General features: G+C 45.9%; 6 non-coding genes across 6 annotated transcripts; all 6 read right to left on the bottom strand.

Annotated features, from left to right (window-relative positions):
* Positions 1–5,591: 5,591 nt before the first annotated feature.
* Positions 5,592–5,664, bottom strand: TRNAY-GUA (transfer RNA tyrosine (anticodon GUA)). Its single transcript has one exon. It is a non-coding gene; the product is annotated as a tRNA-Tyr (tRNA).
* Positions 5,665–9,256: 3,592 nt separating this feature from the next.
* On the bottom strand, positions 9,257–9,332 carry TRNAY-GUA (transfer RNA tyrosine (anticodon GUA)). The gene has a single exon. It is a non-coding gene; the product is annotated as a tRNA-Tyr (tRNA).
* Positions 9,333–9,698: 366 nt separating this feature from the next.
* Positions 9,699–9,771, bottom strand: TRNAY-GUA (transfer RNA tyrosine (anticodon GUA)). Its single transcript has one exon. It is a non-coding gene; the product is annotated as a tRNA-Tyr (tRNA).
* A 222-nt stretch (positions 9,772–9,993) lies between these two features.
* Positions 9,994–10,066, bottom strand: TRNAY-GUA (transfer RNA tyrosine (anticodon GUA)). The gene has a single exon. It is a non-coding gene; the product is annotated as a tRNA-Tyr (tRNA).
* Positions 10,067–10,287: 221 nt separating this feature from the next.
* On the bottom strand, positions 10,288–10,360 carry TRNAY-GUA (transfer RNA tyrosine (anticodon GUA)). The gene has a single exon. It is a non-coding gene; the product is annotated as a tRNA-Tyr (tRNA).
* Positions 10,361–10,875: 515 nt separating this feature from the next.
* On the bottom strand, positions 10,876–10,948 carry TRNAY-GUA (transfer RNA tyrosine (anticodon GUA)). The gene has a single exon. It is a non-coding gene; the product is annotated as a tRNA-Tyr (tRNA).
* Positions 10,949–13,510: the final 2,562 nt, after the last annotated feature.

Raw genomic sequence — 13,510 nt, 5'->3', positions numbered from 1 at the left:
GTGAGAGGGTGGGTTGTTTGTTTACGTTTTGCTTAATTACTCGGCCCCCGTTTGTCGTAGCCCTAACCTTATTATGGTTGGATGGGGGACAAATTGTACTATAACATACTCAAAGGACATCCCCGTATCTCTAATATAACCTGAGTTATGAGCCTCCAAAATATAGTGTAATGTTAATCAAATGGAAGGTATGTTCACGAACATTTTGCTTAATTACTCGGCCCCCGTTTGACGCAAATTTTCCTGATTTCCCAGAATTTTACTAAAAATTCGAAATTTCCCTGAATTTTCCATGAGTTTTTTGTCAACTATTTATTTCCCTGATTTTTCCAGGTTTTCCTGGTTTTCCAGGTTTGTATGAACCCTGTTATCTTTTGGTGGGCGCCCAAATCCACATTTAGACTGTACCCCCCTAAATTCGAAACGTTCCTACGCGCCTGCCACCAACCTTTCGGTTAACAACCGAACGCGCATAGCATTGCGCCACGGAAGCTTAGTAAATAAATGGTAAGTGCTGGCTGGCTCCTGACAAGTCTATTTGGAAGTAAATACAGTGATAGTTAATCATTTAAATATAAAATGACCTTTTACGCGTAATGAGCCCTTGACCATAATTAAAGAGCACTAGCATGCGCGTGAGACTACTTGGTCCGGCTTTTAAGTAAACACTACTAAAGTGACTAACAATATGAGGATGTTTGAACGATTCCCTCCCATTGGAACGAAATCCCATTCAACCGAAATCAAAGAAGGGAGGACCCATTGGACCGCAATCCCGCACCTTGGGCGGTTTACGAAAAGTGGAGATAGCCATGAATGGCTGCACTTAACGTTAGTGTACACTGCCTAGTTATCTCCAATAAAAACGAAGTTGCAAGGAGTTAACCGTGGAATCGGTTTTAAAGGCTTATGTTAATTTAAGGGAAAGCTAAAATAAGACGTTAACCGTAACATTTTCTTTAATGTTACCCTAAAGTAGGTTTCCAATGGTATTTTCATGAAAAGTACGAAAAATTTACGGCGCTCAACCTAACCTAACCTAACCAAACCTAACCTAACCAAACCTAACCAAACCAAACCAATTTACGGTTATGTTATGTTAGGTTAGGTTTGGTTTGGTTAGGTTAGATTAGGTTAGGTTAGGTTATGTTAGGTTAGGTTAGGTTAGGTTAGGTTAGTAATATACTATAAATCATTTAACAATGCTACGCCTTGTCCAGAATATTGATGTTTAGCTTCATTGACTTCTCAAATAATATGCTTTTTCCAAAACATTACTGTTATGTTATGTTTGGTTTGGTATAGTTTGGTTTGGTATAGTTTGCTTTGGTTAGGTTTGGTTAGGTTAGGTTTGGTTAGGTTAGGTTAGGTTGAGCGCCGTAAATTTTTTGTACTTTTCATGAAAATACCATTGGAAACTTACTTTAGAGTAACATTAAAGGAAATGTTGCGGTTAACGGCTTATTTTAGCTTTCCCTTAAATTAACATAAGCCTTTAAAACCGATTCCACGGTTAACTCATTGCAACTTCGTTTTTATTGGTGATAACTAGGCAGTGCACACTAACGTTAAGTGCAGCCATTCATGGCTATCTCCACTTTTCGTAAACCGCCCAAGGTGCGGGATTGCGGTCCAATGGGACCTCCCTTCTTTGATTTCGGTTGAATGGGATTTCGTTCCAATGGGAGGGAATCGTTCAAACATCCTCATATTGTTAGTCACTTTAGCAGTGTTTACTTAAAAGCCGGACCAAGTAGTCACACGCGCATGCTAGTGCTCTTTAATTATGGTCCAACAACCTTTTGGTAAACATCCGAACGCGCTAACCATTGCGCCACGGAAGCCCAAAAATTAAATGGTCGTCAGGTATTGTGGAAAAACTTTTGCTTTTTACGTTACATTTGAGACCCCACAACACCGCTCCCGGGTGGGCTCGAACCACCAACCTTTTGGTTAACATCCGAACGCGCTAACCATGGAGCCAAGGAAGCTCAGAAATGAAATGGTCGTCAGGTATTGTGGAAAAACTTTGACGTTTTACGTCAAATCTGAGACCTCACAACACCGCTCACGGATGGGCTCGAACCACCAACCTTTCGGTAAACAGCCGAACGCGCTAACCATTGCGCCACGGAAGCCCAAAAATTAAATGGTCGTCAGGTATTGTGGGAAAACTTTGGCTTTATACGTTACATTTGAGATCCCACAACACCGCTCCCGGGTGGGCTCGAACCACCAACCTTTCGGTTAACAGCTGAACGCTCTAACCACTGCGCCACGGAAGCCCAAAAATTAAATGTTCGTCAGATATTGTGGAAAAACTCTTATTTTTTACGTCACATCTGAGACCTCATAACACCGCTTTCGGATGGGCTCCAACCACCAACCTTTCGGGTAACAGCTGAACGCTCTAACCATTGCGCCACGGAAGCCCAAAAATTAAATGTTCGTCAGATATTGTGGAAAAACTCTTATTTTTTACGTCACATCTGAGACCTCACAACACCGCTTTCGGGTGGGCTCGAACCACCAACCTTTCGGTTAACAGCTGAACGTTCTAACCATTGCGCCACGGAAGCCCAAAAATTAAATGTTCGTCAGGTATTGTGGAAAAACTCTTATTTTTTACGTCACATCTGAGACATCAAAACAACGCTCCCGTGTGGGCTCGAACCAACAACGTTTTGGTTAACATCCGAACGCGATAACCATGGAGCCAAGGAAGCTCAGAAATGAAACGGTCGTCAGGTATTGTGGAAAAACTTTGGCTTTATACGTTACATTTGAGATCCCACAACACCGCTCCCGGGTGGGCTCGAACCAACAACCTTTCGGTAAACAGCCGAACGCGTTAACCATTGCGCCACGGAAGCCCAAAAATTAAATGGTCGTCAGGTATTTTGGGAAAACTTTGGCTTTATATGTTACATTTGAGATCCCACAACACCGCTCCCGGGTTGGCTCGAACCACCAACATTTTGGTTAACATCCGAACGCGCCATCCATGGAGCCAAGGAAGCTCAAAATTGAAAAGTTCGTCAGGTATTGTGGAGAAACTTTGACTTTTTACGTCCCATTTGAGATCCCACAACACAGCTCCTGGGTGGGCTCGAACCACCAACCTTTCGGTTAACAGCTGAACGCTCTAACCATTGCGCCACGGAAGCCCAAAAATTAAATGTTCGTCAGATATTGTGGAAAAACTCTTATTTTTTACGTCACATCTGAGACCTCACAACACCGCTTTCGGATGGGCTCCAACCACCAACCTTTCGGGTAACAGCTGAACGCTCTAACCATTGCGCCTCGGAAGCCCAAAAATTAAATGTTCGTCAGGTATTGTGGAAAAAATCTTATTTTTTACGTCACATCTGAGACCTCACAACACCGCTCCCGGGTGGGCTCGAACCAACAACCTTTTGGATAACATCCGAACGCGATAACCATGGAGCCAAGGAAGCTCAGAAATGAAATGGTTGTCAGGTATTGTGGAAAAACTTTGACTTTTTACGTCACATCTGAGACCCCATAACACCTGTCCCGGGTGGGCTCGAACCACCAACCTTTCGGTTAACAGCTGAACGCTCTAACCATTGCGCCACGGAAGCCCAAAAATTGAATGTTCGTCAAGTATTGTGGAAAAACTCTTATTTTTTACGTCACATCTGAGACCTCAAAACAACGCTCCCGGGTGGGCTCGAACCAACAACCTTTTGGTTTACATCCGAACGCGATAACCATGGAGCCAAGGAAGCTCAGAAATGAAATGGTCGTCAGGTATTGTGGAAAAACTTTGACTTTTTCGTCACGTCTGAGACCTCACGACTCCGCTCCCGGATGGGCTCGAACCACCAACCTTTCGGTAAACAGCCGAACGCGCTAACCATTGCGCCACGGAAGCCCAAAAATTAAATGGTCGTCAGGTATTGTGGAAAAACTTTGGCTTTATACGTTACATTTGAGATCCCACAACACCGCTCCCGGGTGGGCTCGAACCACCAACCTTTTGGTAAACATCCGAACGCGATAACCATGGAGCCAAGGAAGCTCAGAAATGAAACGGTCGTCAGGTATTGTGGAAAAACTTTGGCTTTATACGTTACATTTGAGATCCCACAACACCGCTCCAGGGTGGGCTCGAACCAACAACCTTTCGGTAAACAGCCGAACGCGTTAACCATTGCGCCACGGAAGCCCAAAAATTAAATGGTCGTCAGGTATTTTGGGAAAACTTTGGCTTTATATGTTACATTTGAGATCCCACAACACCGGTCCCGGGTTGGCTCGAACCACCAACATTTTGGTTAACATCCGAACGCGCCATCCATGGAGCCAAGGAAGCTCAAAATTGAAAAGTTCGTCAGGTATTGTGGAGAAACTTTGACTTTTTACGTCCCATTAGAGATCCCACAACACAGCTCCTGGGTGGGCTCGAACCACCAACCTTTCGGTTAACAGCTGAACGCTCTAACCATTGCGCCACGGAAGCCCAAAAATTAAATGTTCGTCAGATATTGTGGAAAAACTCTTATTTTTTACGTCACATCTGAGACCTCACAACACCGCTTTCGGATGGGCTCCAACCACCAACCTTTCGGGTAACAGCTGAACGCTCTAACCATTGCGCCTCGGAAGCCCAAAAATTAAATGTTCGTCAGGTATTGTGGAAAAAATCTTATTTTTTACGTCACATCTGAGACCTCACAACACCGCTCCCGGGTGGGCTCGAACCAACAACCTTTTGGATAACATCCGAACGCGATAACCATGGAGCCAAGGAAGCTCAGAAATGAAATGGTCGTCAGGTATTGTGGAAAAACTTTGACTTTTTACGTCACATCTGAGACCCCATAACACCTGTCCCGGGTGGGCTCGAACCACCAACCTTTCGGTTAACAGCTGAACGCTCTAACCATTGCGCCACGGAAGCCCAAAAATTGAATGTTCGTCAAGTATTGTGGAAAAACTCTTATTTTTTACGTCACATCTGAGACCTCAAAACAACGCTCCCGGGTGGGCTCGAACCAACAACCTTTTGGTTTACATCCGAACGCGATAACCATGGAGCCAAGGAAGCTCAGAAATGAAATGGTCGTCAGGTATTGTGGAAAAACTTTGACTTTTTCGTCACGTCTGAGACCTCACGACTCCGCTCCCGGATGGGCTCGAACCACCAACCTTTCGGTAAACAGCCGAACGCGCTAACCATTGCGCCACGGAAGCCCAAAAATTAAATGGTCGTCAGGTATTGTGGAAAAACTTTGGCTTTATACGTTACATTTGAGATCCCACAACACCGCTCCCGGGTGGGCTCGAACCACCAACCTTTTGGTAAACATCCGAACGCGCTAACCATTGCGCCACGAAAGCCCAAAAATTAAATGTTCGTCAGGTATTGTGGAAAAACTTTTGCTTTTTACGTTACATTTGAGACCCCACAACACTGTTCCCGGGTGGGCTCGAACCACCAACCTTTTGGTTAACATCCGAACGCGCTAACCATGGAGCCAAGGAAGCTCAGAAATGAAATGTTCGTCAGGTATTGTGGAAAAAATTTTAATTTTTACGCTACATCTGAGACGTCATAACACCTCTCCCGGGTGGGCTCGAACCACCAACCTTTCGGTTTACAACTGAACGCGCTAACCATTGCGCCACGGAAGCCCAAAAATTAAATGTTCATCAGGTATTGTGGAAAAACTCTGACTTTTTACGTTACATCTGAGACCTCACAACACCGTCCTGGGTGGGCTCGAACCACCAATCTTTTGAATAACATTTGAGCGCGCTAACCATCGCGCCACGGAAGTCTAAAATTAAATGGTCTTCAGGTATTGTGGAAAAACTTTGACATATTGCGTTACATCTGACACCTCACAACACCGCTCCCGGGTGGGCTCGAACCACCAACCTTTTGGTAAACATCCGAACGCGCTAACCATTGCGCCACGAAAGCCCTAGAATTAAATGGTCGTCAGGTATTGTGGAAAAACTTTTGCTTCTTACGTTACATTTGAGACCCCACAACACCGCTCCCGGGTGGGCTCGAACCACCAACCTTTTGGTAAACATCCGAACGCGCTAACCATTGCGCCACGAAAGCCCAAAAATTAAATGGTCGTCAGGTATTGTGGAAAAACTTTTGCTTCTTACGTTACATTTGAGACCCCACAACACCGCTCCCGGGTGGGCTCGAACCACTAACCTTTTGGTTTACATCCGAACGCGCTAACCATGGAGCCAAGGAAGCTCAGAAATGAAATGTTCGTCAGGTATTGTGGAAAAACTCTTATTTTTTACGTTACATCTGAGACCTCACAACACCGCTCCCGGGTGGGCTCGAACCAACAACCTTTCGGATAACAGCCGGAGGCGCTAACCATTGAGCCACGGAAGCTCAGAACTTAAATGGTCGTCAGGTATTGTGGAAAAGCTCTGACTTCTTACGTTACATATTAAACTTCACACCAACGTTCCCGGGTGAGCTCGAACCACCAACCTTACAATTAACAGCCAAACACGCTAACCATCGCGCCACGGAAGCCTAAAAGTTAAATGGTCGTCAGGTATTGTGGAAAAACTTTGACTTTTTGCGTTACATCTGACACCTCACAACACCGCTTCCGGGTGGGCTCGAACCACCTACCTTTCGGTTAAAACCCGAACGCGCTTACCATCGCGCCACGGAATCCTAAAAGTTAAATGGTCGTCAGGTATTGTGGAAAAATTTTGATTTTTACGCTACATCTGAGACCCCACAACACCGCTCCCGGGTGGGCTTAAACCACCAACCTTTCGGTTAACGGACGAACGCGCTAACCGTTGAGCCACGGAAGCTCAGAAAGTAAACGGTCGTTAGGTATTTAGGAAAAGCTTTGCCTTTTTACGTTACTTAGAAACCTTCACACCATCGTTCCCGGGTGGGCTCGAACCTCCAACCTTTCCGTTAGCAGCCAAACGCGCAAACCATTGCGACACGGAAGCCTAAAAGTTAAATGGTCGTCAGGTATTGTGGAAAAACTCTGACTTTTTACGTTACATCTGAGACCTCACAACACCGTCCTGGGTGGGCTCGAACCACCAATCTTTTGAATAACATTTGAGCGCGCTAACCATCGCGCCACGGAAGTCTAAAATTAAATGGTCTTCAGGTATTGTGGAAAAACTTTGACATTTTGCGTTACATCTGACACCTCACAACACCGCTCCCGGGTGGGCTCGAACCACCAACCTTTTGGTAAACATCCGAACGCGCTAACCATTGCGCCACGAAAGCCCAAAAATTAAATGGTCGTCAGGTATTGTGGAAAAACTTTTGCTTCTTACGTTACATTTGAGACCCCACAACACCGCTCCCGGGTGGGCTCGAACCACCAACCTTTTGGTAAACATCCGAACGCGCTAACCATTGCGCCACGAAAGCCCAAAAATTAAATGGTCGTCAGGTATTGTGGAAAAACTTTTGCTTCTTACGTTACATTTGAGACCCCACAACACCGCTCCCGGGTGGGCTCGAACCACTAACCTTTTGGTTAACATCCGAACGCGCTAACCATGGAGCCAAGGAAGCTCAGAAATGAAATGTTCGTCAGGTATTGTGGAAAAACTCTTATTTTTTACGTTACATCTGAGACCTCACAACACCGCTCCCGGGTGGGCTCGAACCAACAACCTTTCGGATAACAGCCGGAGGCGCTAACCATTGAGCCACGGAAGCTCAGAACTTAAATGGTCGTCAGGTATTGTGGAAAAGCTCTGACTTCTTACGTTACATATTAAACTTCACACCAACGTTCCCGGGTGAGCTCGAACCACCAACCTTACAATTAACAGCCAAACACGCTAACCATCGCGCCACGGAAGCCTAAAAGTTAAATGGTCGTCAGGTATTGTGGAAAAACTTTGACTTTTTGCGTTACATCTGACACCTCACAACACCGCTTCCGGGTGGGCTCGAACCACCTACCTTTCGGTTAAAACCCGAACGCGCTTACCATCGCGCCACGGAATCCTAAAAGTTAAATGGTCGTCAGGTATTGTGGAAAAATTTTGATTTTTACGCTACATCTGAGACCCCACAACACCGCTCCCGGGTGGGCTTAAACCACCAACCTTTCGGTTAACGGACGAACGCGCTAACCGTTGAGCCACGGAAGCTCAGAAAGTAAACGGTCGTTAGGTATTTAGGAAAAGCTTTGCCTTTTTACGTTACTTAGAAACCTTCACACCATCGTTCCCGGGTGGGCTCGAACCTCCAACCTTTCCGTTAGCAGCCAAACGCGCAAACCATTGCGCCACGGAAGCCCGAAAATTAAATGGTCGTCAGGTATTGTGGAAAAAATCTTATTTTTTACGTCACATCTGAGACCTCACAACACCGCTCCCGGGTGGGCTCGAACCAACAACCTTTTGGTTAACATCCGAACGCGATAACCATGGAGCCAAGGAAGCTCAGAAATGAAATGGTCGTCAGGTATTGTGGAAAAACTTTGACTTTTTACGTCACATCTGAGACCCCATAACACCTGTCCCGGGTGGGCTCGAACCACCAACCTTTCGGTTAACAGCTGAACGCTCTAACCATTGCGCCACGGAAGCCCAAAAATAAAATGTTCGTCAGGTATTGTGGAAAAACTCTAATTTTTTACGTCACATCTGAGACCTCAAAACAACGCTCCCGGGTGGGCTCGAACCAACAACCTTTTGGTTAACATCCGAACGCGATAACCATGGAGCCAAGGAAGCTAAGAAATGAAATGGTCGTCAGGTATTGTGGAAAAACTTTGACTTTTTCGTCACGTCTGAGACCTCACGACTCCGCTCCCGGATGGGCTCGAACCACCAACCTTTCGGTAAACAGCCGAACGCGCTAACCATTGCGCCACGGAAGCCCAAAAATTAAATGGTCGTCAGGTATTGTGGAAAAACTTTGGCTTTATTCGTTACATTTGAGATCCCACAACACCGCTCCCGGGTGGGCTCGAACCACCAACCTTTTGGTAAACATCCGAACGCGCTAACCATTGCGCCACGAAAGCCCAAAAATTAAATGGTCGTCAGGTATTGTGGAAAAACTTTTGCTTCTTACGTTACATTTGAGACCCCACAACACCGCTCCCGGGTGGGCTCGAACCACCAACCTTTTGGTTAACATCCGAACGCGCTAACCATGGAGCCAAGGAAGCTCAGAAATGAAATGTTCGTCAGGTATTGTGGAAAAAATTTTAATTTTTACGCTTCATCTGAGACGAAATAACGCCTCTCCCGGGTGGGCTCGAACCACCAACCTTTCGGTTTACAACTGAACGCGCTAACAATTGCGCCACGGAAGCCCAAAAATTAAATGTTCATCAGGTATTGTGGAAAAACTCTGACTTTTTACGTAACATCTGAGACCTCACAACACCGCCCCGGGTGGGCTCGAACCACCAATCTTTTGAATAACATTTGAGCGCGCTAACCATTGCGCCATGGAAGCCCAAAAATTAAATGTTCGTCAGGTATTGTGGAAAAACTTTTGCTTTTTACGTTACATTTGAGACCCCACAACACCGCTCCCGGGTGGGCTCGAACCGTCAACCTTTTGGTTAACATCCGAACGCGTTAACCATGGAGCCAAGGAAGCTCAGAAATGAAATGGTCGTCAGGTATTGTGAAAAAATTTGAATTTTTACGCTACATCTGAGACCTCATAACACCTCTCCCGGGTGGGCTCGAACCACCAACCTTTCGGTTTACAACTGAACGCGCTAACCATTGCGCCACGGAAGCCCAAAAAATTAAATGTTCATCAGGTATTGTGGAAAAACTTTTGCTTTTTACGTTACATTTGAGACCCCACAACACCGCTCCCGGGTGGGCTCGAACCACCAACCTTTTGGTTAACATCCGAACGCGCTAACCATGGAGCGAAGGAAGCTCAGAAATGAAATGTTCGTCAGGTATTGTGGAAAAAATTTTAATTTTTACGCTTCATCTGAGACGAAATAACACCTCTCCCGGGTGGGCTCGAACCACCAACCTTTCGGTTTACAACTGAACGCGCTAACAATTGCGCCACGGAAGCCCAAAAATTAAATGTTCGTCAGGTATTGTGGAAAAACTTTTGCTTTTTACGTTACATTTGAGACCCCACAACACCGCTCCCGGGTGGGCTCGAACCGTCAACCTTTTGGTTAACATCCGAACGCGCTAACCATGGAGCCAAGGAAGCTCAGAAATGAAATGGTCGTCAGGTATTGTGGAAAAAATTTGAATTTTTACGCTACATCTGAGACCTCATAACACCTCTCCCGGGTGGGCTCGAACCACCAACCTTTCGGTTTACAACTGAACGCGCTAACCATTGCGCCACGGAAGCCCAAAAAATTAAATGTTCATCAGGTATTGTGGAAAAACTCTGACTTTTTACGTTACATCTGAGACCTCACAACACCGTCCCGGGTGGGCTCGAACCAACAATCTTTTGAATAACATTTGAGCGCGCTAACCATTGCGCCACGGAAGCCCAAAAATTAAATGTTCGTCAGGTATTGTGGAAAAACTTTTGCTTTTTACGTTACATTTGAGACCCCTCAACACCGCTCCCGGGTGGGCTCGAACCACCAACCTTTTGGTTCACATCCGAACGCTCTATCCATGGAGCCAAGGAAGCTCAGAAAAGAAATGGTCGTCAGGTATTGTGGAAAAACTCTTATTTTTTACGTCACATCTGAGACCCCACAACACCGCTCCCGGGTGGGCTCGAACCGTCAACCTTTTGGTTAACATCCGAACGCGCTAACCATGGAGCCAAGGAAGCTCAGAAATGAAATGGTCGTCAGGTATTGTGGAAAAAATTTGAATTTTTACGCTACATCTGAGACCTCATAACACCTCTCCCGGGTGGGCTCGAACCACCAACCTTTCGGTTTACAACTGAACGCGCTAACCATTGCGCCACGGAAGCCCAAAAAATTAAATGTTCATCAGGTATTGTGGAAAAGCTTTGACTTCTTACGTTACATATTAAACTTCACACCAACGTCCCCGGGTGGGCTCGAACCACCAACCTTACAATTAACAGCCAAACACGCTAACCATCGCGCCACGGAAGCCTAAAAGTTAAATGGTCGTCAGGTATTGTGGAAAAACTTTGACTTTTTGCGTTACATCTGACACCTCACAACACCGCTTCCGGGTGGGCTCGAACCACCTACCTTTCGGTTAAAAACCGAACGCGCTTACCATCGCGCCACGGAATCCTAAAAGTTAAATGGTCGTCAGGTATTGTGGAAAAATTTTGTTTTTTACGCTACATCTGAGACCCCACAACACCGCTCCCGGGTGGGCTTAAACCACCAACCTTTCGGTTAACGGACGAACGCGCTAACCGTTGAGCCACGGAAGCTCAGAAAGTAAACGGTCGTTAGGTATTTAGCAAAAGCTTTGCCTTTTTACGTTACTTAGAAACCTTCACACCATCGTTCCCGGGTGGGCTCGAACCTCCAACCTTTCCGTTAGCAGCCAAACGCGCAAACCATTGCGACACGGAAGCCTTAAGACCTGTCCAGACTGACATATTTTGCGAGTTCGCCTCTTCGCTTTGCTTGTTTGCAATATCGCGCTACTGTCCACATTGGGTTTTCGCTACTTTGCATCCTCACCTCGCGAAGATACAAATTTCTTGCGAGTAAGCCAAGAATTTCGCTCCTTCGCGAGAAAAGCACCAATCACAGACGAGAGGAAGGCTGGGGCGATTAGTTTCGTTTTTCTCTTTGGACAACGTCGATGGAGAAGGGCAGATGGCGCAATGATTGCTCAAACTTTATTGGCTCTCAGAATGGGAAAAGGAAAATTTTTGCGTGTATCTGAACAGAAGTGCAAATGTTTTTCGTGATCTGTTGCGAAGATGCGAATAGACGATGGCGCGAACACGCGAGCGCGAGTTCAATGTGGACAAAGCTTAAAAGTTAAATGGTCGTCAGGTATTGTGGAAAAACTTCGATTTTTGCGTAACATCTGACACCTCACAACACCGCTCCGGGGTGGGCTCGAACCACCAACCTTACGGTTAACATCTGAACGCGCTAACCATTGCGCCACGGAAGCTTAGAAACTAAATAGTTGTCAGGTATGGTGGAAAAACGTTGCCTTTTTAAGTTACTTATAAAACTTCACACCAACGTTCCCGGGTGGGCTTGAACCACCAACCTTTAGGCTAACATCCGAACGCGCTAACCATCGCGCCACAGAAGTCTAAAATTAAATGGTCTTCAGGTATTGTGGAAAAACTTTGACATTTTGCGTTACATCTGACACCTCACAACACCGCTCCCGGGTGGGCTCGAACCACCAACCTTTCGGTTAACAGCCGAACGCGCTTACCATCGCGCCACGGAATCCTAAAAGTTAAATGGTCGTCAGGTATTGTGGAAAAACTTTGACTTTTTGCGTTATATCTGACACCTCACAACACCGCTCCCGGGTGGGCTCGAACCACCAACCTTTCGGTTAACTGCCAAACGCGCAAACCATTGCGCCACGGAAGCCCAAAAATTAAATGGTCGTCAGGTATTGTGGAAAAATTATGTTTTTTACGCTACATCTGAGACAACACAACACCGCTCCCGGGTGGGCTCGAACCACCAACCTTTCGGTTAACAACCGAACGCGCTAACCAATGCGCCACGTAAGCCCAAAAATTAAATGGTCGTCAGGTATTATGGAAAAACTTTGACTTTTTACGTTATTTATACCAAAACACACCAACGTTCCCGGGTGGGCTCGAACTAGCAATCTTTCGTTTAAAAGCCCGGCGCGCTAACCATTGCGCCACGGAAGCCCAAATATAAAATGGTCGTCAGGTATTATGGAAAAAACCAACGTTCCCGGGTGGGCTCGAACTAGCAATCTTTCGGTTAACAGCCGAACGCGCTTACCATTGTGCCACGGAAGTTTAGAAAGAAATTGTCGTCAGGTATATAAAAAAACTTTGACTTTTTACGTAACATCTGAGACAACACAACACCGCTCCCGGGTGGGCTCGAACCACCAACCTTTCGATTAACAGCCGAACGCGCTAACCATTGAGCCACGGAAACTCAGAAATTAAATGATTGGCAGGTATTGTGGAAAAACTTTGACTTTTTATATTACATCTGAGGCCTCACAACTCCGCTCTCGGGTGGGCTCGCCACCAACCTTTCGGTTAACAGCCGAACGCGCTAACCATTGAGCCACGGAAGCCCAAAAATTAAATGGTCGTCAGGTATTATGGAAAAACTTTGGCTTTTTACGTCATTTATACCAAAACACACCAACGTTCCCGGGTGGGCTCGAACTAGCAATCTTTCGGTTAACAGTCAACCGCGCTAAATATTGTGCCACGGAAGTTTAGAAAAAACCAAGAGAATTAAGCTGAATTCGGTCAAAAATTTTTCCAGAAAAAAATGCATTCAAAAATGTACCGAAAAAATCGCATGTTTTTTTTCTTCAATATACAAAATCCGTGACAACGATTTCTTGTTGA

Source organism: Phalangium opilio, unplaced genomic scaffold (assembly GCF_054372755.1).
Source record: "Phalangium opilio isolate 3A_F unplaced genomic scaffold, DU_Popi_V2 ptg000329l_1, whole genome shotgun sequence".
NCBI classification, from domain to species: Eukaryota; Metazoa; Arthropoda; class Arachnida; order Opiliones; family Phalangiidae; genus Phalangium; species Phalangium opilio.
The sequence above is the reverse complement of the archived record's forward strand: the minus strand, read 5'-3'. Positions and strand labels throughout refer to the sequence as shown.